The following is an 8226-nucleotide window of genomic DNA, read 5'->3' on the forward strand; positions in this document are numbered from 1 at the left end:
AAAAGATTGAGTTATGTTGAGGTTTAAAAAAAAGTTTCGCTGCTCAGAACACAGTACTTTTTTAGTTCGCAACGTTTAAAGGAATAACTAATGCCTGGCAAGGCGTATGTACATATTCGGCAGGCGTAATAACAGTTTGGCTCGCGAGAGGTGCCACGGTTGAGACGTCATAAGAATGGTCGAATTGGATAGCTGGTATGTCAGCTGAGCTGGTAAACAGAAACAGCACCGCAGTAGCAGCGCGATCATCCAGCAGTACCGAAGAAGACGAAATTTCGACCGAAAGATTTGTTACATGCACATATCTTCTGTTAAGCATGAGGAAACACAGAATTTCACATGCACAAGGTGGAATGGAAGGAATCAGAAGGAAAGAAATAAAGAAGGTGTAGTGGCCATTTGTCCATAAAAAAAAAACAAATTAAACTTAAAGCAAACAAAATTAAAAGACCACTGATGCACCATGGGGATGTGGTTTAACGCAGGCAAAAGAAGATGAATGTCCAAAAATGAATTCTTGCGTTTTTCTGATGATTTATTTCCAAAACTTTTTCACAGGGACGGGCAACAGAACACGCATAATGGACATTACCAAGGTGTCATCAGCTCTCGGAGCCAGTGTGTGTTCAGCCTTGATTAGGATCCATACATTCACTGGGTGTGACACCACAAGGCAAAAAGAAGACATTTGCTGTGGCATGCGAGAAAGATGTCTACCTGAAGGCTTTCAGAAATCTGGGGACTGAATTTAACTTGGACCACTCTACATTTGCATCACTTTGCAAATATGTATGCCATTTGTACGATCAGCCAACCGCAGAAAACATCAATGAGGCTAGGTACAAAGCTTTCTGTATGGCATCATCAGCCTTGCCAGAATTATCTATCCCCCCAACAAGTGATGCCCTCCACCAGCACTGCAAAAGGGCAAATTATCAGGCTAAAATAATGAGGTCATGTGTAAAGCAAAAGATTGGCGCTCCATCTCCCGCTGGACATGGTTGGCATCTGGAAGATGGAAATAGTCAAGTGACATGGATGACAAGAAATCCAATGCTGACAGTGAGGAATAGTGTGTGTGTGCTTTTTTTTTTTACCTCTATTTTATTCCATTTGTATCATTCCTTTTATTATGGTTATGTATATATGTATATAAGTTTATGCCAGTTGATGTAAATGCCAGTTGATGTGTATGCCCTACTTGTTTTGACTTTTTTATGTGTTGCATAGTTATTAGTGGATAAATCAATAAATGAATACCTGAATGGTCCTTATCATTGATAATTAGAATTATTTCCATTCATTAATAAAAAATGACAACATGAAAAGGTAACCTTATCATCCACTTGCACAATAGTTGTTTGTACTATAAATAAAGCACTGTTTGGAATTAATTTAGCCCAAGTTACAAACACGTGGGTGGTTATCAATAATTATTGGAATTCCATTAATTGATCAAAATGACAACATGAAAGGTCACTTGCATAATTGTGCTTTGTGCTGTAAATAAAGCACTATTTAGAATGTATTTGGCTCAATTCAGAAATACATGAATGAGCATTATCGTTGATAATTATTTTATGTTCACTTTAAAATGATATTTTGCGAAATTCCTTTCTGTAGGTTAGATAATGACAGCACCAGGCAGGTTGTCATTTTTCCAGTTTGTTGTCGTAAATCGGCAACGTGATTGGTCCAGCGCGGTCACGTGGTGTCTTGTGACGTCAAAATCGTCATTCAGCCGAGGAAAATATTTCTTCAGAAAACGCCTCGGTTTAAAAAAAGTACAGGATTCTGTGACGCGTAACTTTTTTTATAAGTGCAAAATAACGTGGTCATTTTTATCAGCTAACGGGCATGTAGTTCGGAGAGCACGGAGCTAGCCTAAACGAAAACCGGGTTCACCTTACGCCCTATAAGTTATCTGTAATCAATCTGGAGCAGTATGATGAGAGATTATACAAAGATGACAATGCCACAACGATTTTTTTTCTGCATTAAGCTCACATTAAGATCACCTACATTAAGATCACCTCACACAAATGAGTGCTGTTCTACATGCAGCTCAGAAGGTGGGGCGAAGGGAGTGAGAAAGACTGTTAATATTGTAAATTTAAATAAATATTTTTTTCTGGTTCAGTTCCTTCAGCATTATGAACTACATGTACACAGAAACACAGGCTTTATTGTTAGTTTAGTCATTGGTAATTTTACATGTTTTCTGATGGGCATTGAATTAATTTGAAGCTGAATAAAACATAATACTCAAGCTGGAACATCTCCTGGGTAATGGTAAGTTCAGTGTGGCTACTCCTTATAGAATAGTTAGGCCCGTTAAAGGGATACAAGGTAGTTTAGCGGCAGTATAGCGATCTCTATTGGTCAAACTGAAATTCTACACTGTCGTAAAAATGCCCACCTGTACACACCCACTAACTAAACATCGTGGCGAATGCTGCCGTTGTGTTATTTAGTCAGTGCAGTTAGGTCATCTGATTCATAAGTGTAGACTGCCCACGTAAGATACTATAATAAGAGATTTTCTGTAGAGAGAACTCAAGATAATATGCTATAATACTGTTGCTGGAGGAAGTGGCCGGGGACAGCTCGTCTGGGTTTCTCTGCTCAGGCTGCTGCCCCCGCGACCCGATCCCCGGACAAGCGGCAGATAATGGATGTATGGATGTATGGATGGATAGATGACTGTTGCTGATCTTGAATGGGATTCTTCCCTCATCATGGTGTATTCGTGGAGTGATTCCTTTGTATTAGCAGACACTTACAAAAGTTACATCTTAGACAGATGCGCGCAAGCACTACCAACACACGCCGCAATAAACGCAGACTAGCGCTACACTATTCCGATTACAATCACAAATTAATCAATTTTCATTTGTAGATAACAATTGTTGTTCGGATCAAAACGCTATTCTTATTATAATCAGGTCAGTCCGTGTATTTCTGAAGCTAGGCTACGTCTCGAACTCAGGAGGAATTAGAGCATCACCTGTCTCTTTACGATCTAAAACGCAGATCACTATGGTAGATGAACAAGATCACGCTTGGAGAAATTTCACAAAGATGGGAAGTGCCAACATCGAACGTTTCATATTCAGTCTGTGAAAGGCAGAATATGAAACGCTTGGTGTTGGCTCTTCAACGCAAGCGAACACATAGCTACAACTACAGCTAGCATACAGTACCTAGCTAAGTGCCGTAAACACAAACGACTCTTCTCGCGCATCACGACACTTCAGAAGCGGGTCGCTCCTGCCGAAGTTACATATGGGATTTTCAGCATACAGACCCCTGTTGGGAGCGAGACAGGCTTCATTCGCTTACTATTGACTTGTTTAACCTTTGTTAAACTCCTGAAGGCTATAATTTTAGGTGAAAATGCTACCTAGTGCTCCTTTAACAGGAACAGATGAATATGAAAAAGAAATAATTTTTGTCCAATACCACATAAAAACTAGATACAGCTTAATTTGATGGGGGGGGTGCATAATTGAAGTTTATAGAGCCACTGCTCCTGATTGATTACAGATAACACAACTCATGTAAGCAAGAGTTCACACGGGATTCGAAGGTGCTATTTTAAGAGGCATGTTGAAACATGGTCGCTGGCCTTCGGCCAAGGGATAGCCTAAAGAAAAAAAACTTAAGAAACGGGCTTGGTTAGAGACAAGAGTTGAAATTGACACTGCAGGATTTGAACCTGCACTGACGCAAGAGATTTGCATACTTGGCAGTCACTTTTACCACTGTGCCACTAAAATACATTAGTAGGCAATATATGTCGATGGAAAACACTTTTACACGAACAAATGCATGGAAATGGATTCAAAATAACAGCGAAGTGCATGTGTAGGAGTTGTATTCCTAAAATTAAAGCTTTGTGAAACGACAATGCAGCGAACTTTGGCAACATTGCCACACAGAGATCTGTGCAGAGTTTTCAACAAAGCAGATCTGTGCTGAACTATCTCGGTCTGGCTGGCTTGATCAGCGATTGGCCGCACACACTTCAAAATGCATTGGCTGTCGGAAAAGAAGGAAGGAAATTATTATCATATTAGGAAAACGCACGTCTTGAACGCGCGTATTGTCAGGTCAACACTATCGCAATCACCCGCTAAAAACGCCCGTTTCCCCAAATTTCGCCCGTTTTTTTCGCCGTCTTTCTACTATGGCGTGACAGACTCGGCAGACGCGGCAACCATGCTACCGGCAACCATGCTACCGCCTTTAAGGCGCTAGGTGGCTCCACACTGGCTAAAGGGACCTGGCTCGCTATCGGTTGATTTTCAACAGTGCAGAGCCGAGCTTCCAATTCAGATAACCTCGCCTCCAAAACTACAAAAAGACTACATTTGTTACGTGTTTCATTATCGCCAAAGGAGGCAGAGGAGTACCTAAACATCTAAACAACATGGAGCAGGTGAAAGCAGGAGAAGGAGGAAGAGAACCGGTAGCCATGCTACGCTAGAGAACCAGACACACCGTTAAAAAGTGAGAATAAAGATCTGTAGGAGTGTGTTAGAACAGAACGGTAAGCTATAGAGTTTAACTATGCAAAATTGTGTAAGTTATAGATCGAAATAAAGTGATTATCAGTACTCCAAGCCAGGGCCGGGGTGGGCCATTTTCTCAGTCCGGGAATTTAATTCAAATTCAGGCCACTCTGATATGGAGTGCATTCTCCTTCAGACTGCACCTGATCCTCTGAGGCTACAGAAAATGTTCATTGAGAGTTGTCTATGTTGCTGGAAAACATGACACACTTTATTTATCCTTTCATTCACTGATTAATTCATTTATTTATTTAATTGTGGTTGTGTTAAATGATTTGCATGATTTAGTCTACCACCCTACCACCTTATGGTTTTCTTCTCTATGCCAATATTTTACATCACTCTATCTTGACTAACTACAGCATCTTCCTCTACCTGGCCCTTCAGTAGTCGTGCCCTCCTTGGGATCATCAGGAGCACTGGAAGTGGTCTGCTGATCTGATGCTAGAAAGGCTTGAACATGAAACATGATGCTTATTCCCGCGGATAGAACGCGCGTGCAGACTCTCCAGTAATTAAAAAAGGCAACTAAACACCCCAACGTGCTCGCGCTGCCCCTGCCCATACTGCCCCTGCGCACGCGAACCATGTACAATATTTGCATACAGCCCTTCTAAATAATTACATTTATTTTAATTGCATGTTTGAAATGCATTTAATAACAAATATCAAACAACAAATGTGATCGCCCCTATTTAATATTGCGTTAGTAACCACATGTGCGCGCCTGTGGGAATGCAGGCTACAGTTGATGAGGAGATAAAGCGTGATAAAGCGTTAAGCAATTATTCATCAGAACTGGACTGTAAAGAAAGTGTTCGGTTCTTCTTTGAATATAGGAATACACTTCTAAATCATATAAATTGTGAGATTTTACATATTTAACAACAAAAGCTGTCAGATGACAGTTGAGTTGACATTGCAAACGTTCGCCACGTTATAGTCTATTTCAGGGGTCTTCAACGTTTTTCAGGCCAGGGACCCCCAAACTGATGGAGAGTTGGAGCAGGGACCCCCCCCCCCCCCCCCCCCCTATATGGCATACAATTGTGTTTTATATTTAACGGGGCCTAGTGCCGTGTATAAACATAGCTACTCTGTTATTGTACATTCAATACTAAGCTATTCAAATAATACACAGATTTTAACTTTAAACATGCATGTAGATGGGACAATGAATCCTCAAACCATCTGTGGATGGCACATGTTTGCACACAATTTGTGAGAAAAAACTGTTTGAAAAAAAAAAAAATTTAAATGTTAAAAATCGTCTAATCAACCAAAGATTTCGCGACCCCCCTGCAGTACCTCCGCGGACCCCCTGTTGAAGACCTCTGGTCTATTTGATCAAATTCACAACCAGGCCTGCTATTATCCATATCTCTCAGTAACCTACCAGCTTGTCTTGAGAAAATATCTGTCAATTTGGCACATTTGGGTGCCACCTCCTGTCTTTTTTTTAGCTTAGCCCTCTCTGTTCCACTTGGCCTCTTTCTACCCTCCATCACTGACGCGCTCTGTGTCGCGCCATTGTTCTTTAAAAGACGAGCCATGGGCCAAACCATCTGAAACATTTGGGAGGAGAGAATTCCCTTACATGGTAGAACCTATTTAAAGGATAAGACCGGTTTTTTGACATTGGGCCCTTGATTTCACATTATAACATGATGTTCTACTCACCCCTGCTTGTTGTTGAACATTTGGAGCTGTTCTGAAGATATTCGAGAGGCGTCTGGCTGCTCTCTTGAGATATTCGGCCATGAAACGGTTTCCTATGGGCAAGCTTATACAGGCACAAACTATGCTGTTTATAATTTATTAATTACTGTACATTAGCACTGATAACGTGGAGGTGCGTCGCTTACTTAAAAAAATCCGGGTTATTGTAATTTTGTTTTTTTCGTCGTAAAGTGGGTGTAACTGACGTCATCGTCGTGCTACTGCCACAGACAGCCCACAGACCTGCTGCCTATTTATTCATTCGGCTAAAATTCAAAATTAGTAACCCGGATTTTTTTAAGTAAGCGACGCACCTCCACGTTATCAGTGCTAGTGTAGAGTAATTAATAAATTATAAACAGCGTAGTTTGTGCCTGTATAAGCTTGCCCATAGGAAACCGTTTCATGGCCGAATATCTCAAGAGAGCAGCCAGACGCCTCGCGAATATCTTCAGAACAGCTCCAAATGTTCAACAACAAGCAGGGGTGAGTAGAACATCATGTTATAATGTGAAATCAAGGGCCCAATGTCAAAAAACCGATCTTATCCTTTAATCTGCTGTGATGCAGCAGACGGCTGCGTTCTAATGGTGAATTTATGCAGACTACATTTCAATTGATATTAATGCAAGAATAAGATAAGTGACAAAAATTAGTTACAACTATTTTCCCTATGGTCGATGGTTTGGGCCGGGATAGGTCCCGGATAATACCATTGCCAAACCGGCATTGCTCCAAGCGGAGCAAGAAATTCCACAGTGCACAAGCAAGGTAACAGGAAGTGATGCAACACGTCTTACCGCAAAGATTGTCATCTGACTGGCTGCTGAAAACAATCTGAAACCAGTACCGCACCCTACGAGTACCACTGCCAGTAAAAGTTCACATCGCCATCTTTAATGGTGACATAATGGCAATCATTTGAATTATTTTATTTCTTTCTCTTTATGTTCTTTTATGTATTTTTAATGCTTCTTCCACTCCCCGCTGCAATGCTTTTATTCTATGTAAAGCTGTTTGAATTGATTTGTACATGAAATGTGCAATACAAATAAATTTGACTTGACTTTGATAAAAATACGTTCCCATTTTTCTCCTACAGAACACATTGGATTATACAAACTACCACAAAGAAGTAGGAGACGCTGTAATTGGACATTTTCATCAATTTCCCAGATGCCACCGGGGAAGAGGTGGGGTGCATCGTATATAAATCCAGCATGCTCACATTCCCTCTGAGGGTCCATATGGATTCAACATGAACTTAAATATGGACGCTTCTGGACGGTGGAAGGAAGCTGGAGTGGAACCTCCTTGCTGTGACACCACTGTACAGCCCTCCTTTTCTTTTTCTTCCTTTCTTTTAATCAGTGGTAGTAAATACACTACAGCTGGGCACTCCCCTTTCATCCCCTTTCATCCCGACGCTACTGTGTCCAGTAGTGATGGGTCATGCGCACAAGCATCGGCTCTGAGAGCCGGCTCGCATCAAGTGAGAGCCGACTCCAAGTTTTTTTTTCCATTCGCTGCTTAGGTTTCACTTTCAGTGCTCAGTTCCAGCTCTGGTTACACAGAGCTTTGTTATGATTGGCCAGCATGGCGACCAGCATGCGGTATTCACGTGAGAATTAAGGAGTTTGGTTCTGGTTTTGGTTCTGTTCTGTGGATTTGTTTGATGTTTATTGTTAATTTGTGTAATAAAAAAGTTTAATTGAAATAAACAAATGTAAAAGTGGTTTTGTCACAGAATAAATGCAAAGAATTAGGCAATTATAAGGTCTCTCATAAAAACACTGAGGATTTTTTTTTTTTTTTTGCAAAGTTAAGGTAAAATATAGGCTACAAAAGATCCTAAATAAAGAGCCGTTCGGGAGTCGAAAGAGCCGGCTCTTCTTTGGGAGTCAAAAGTGCCGGCTAAGCAAAGACTGGTGAA

Source organism: Odontesthes bonariensis, chromosome 6, assembly GCF_027942865.1.
Source record: "Odontesthes bonariensis isolate fOdoBon6 chromosome 6, fOdoBon6.hap1, whole genome shotgun sequence".
In the NCBI taxonomy this organism is placed as follows: domain Eukaryota; kingdom Metazoa; phylum Chordata; class Actinopteri; order Atheriniformes; family Atherinopsidae; genus Odontesthes; species Odontesthes bonariensis.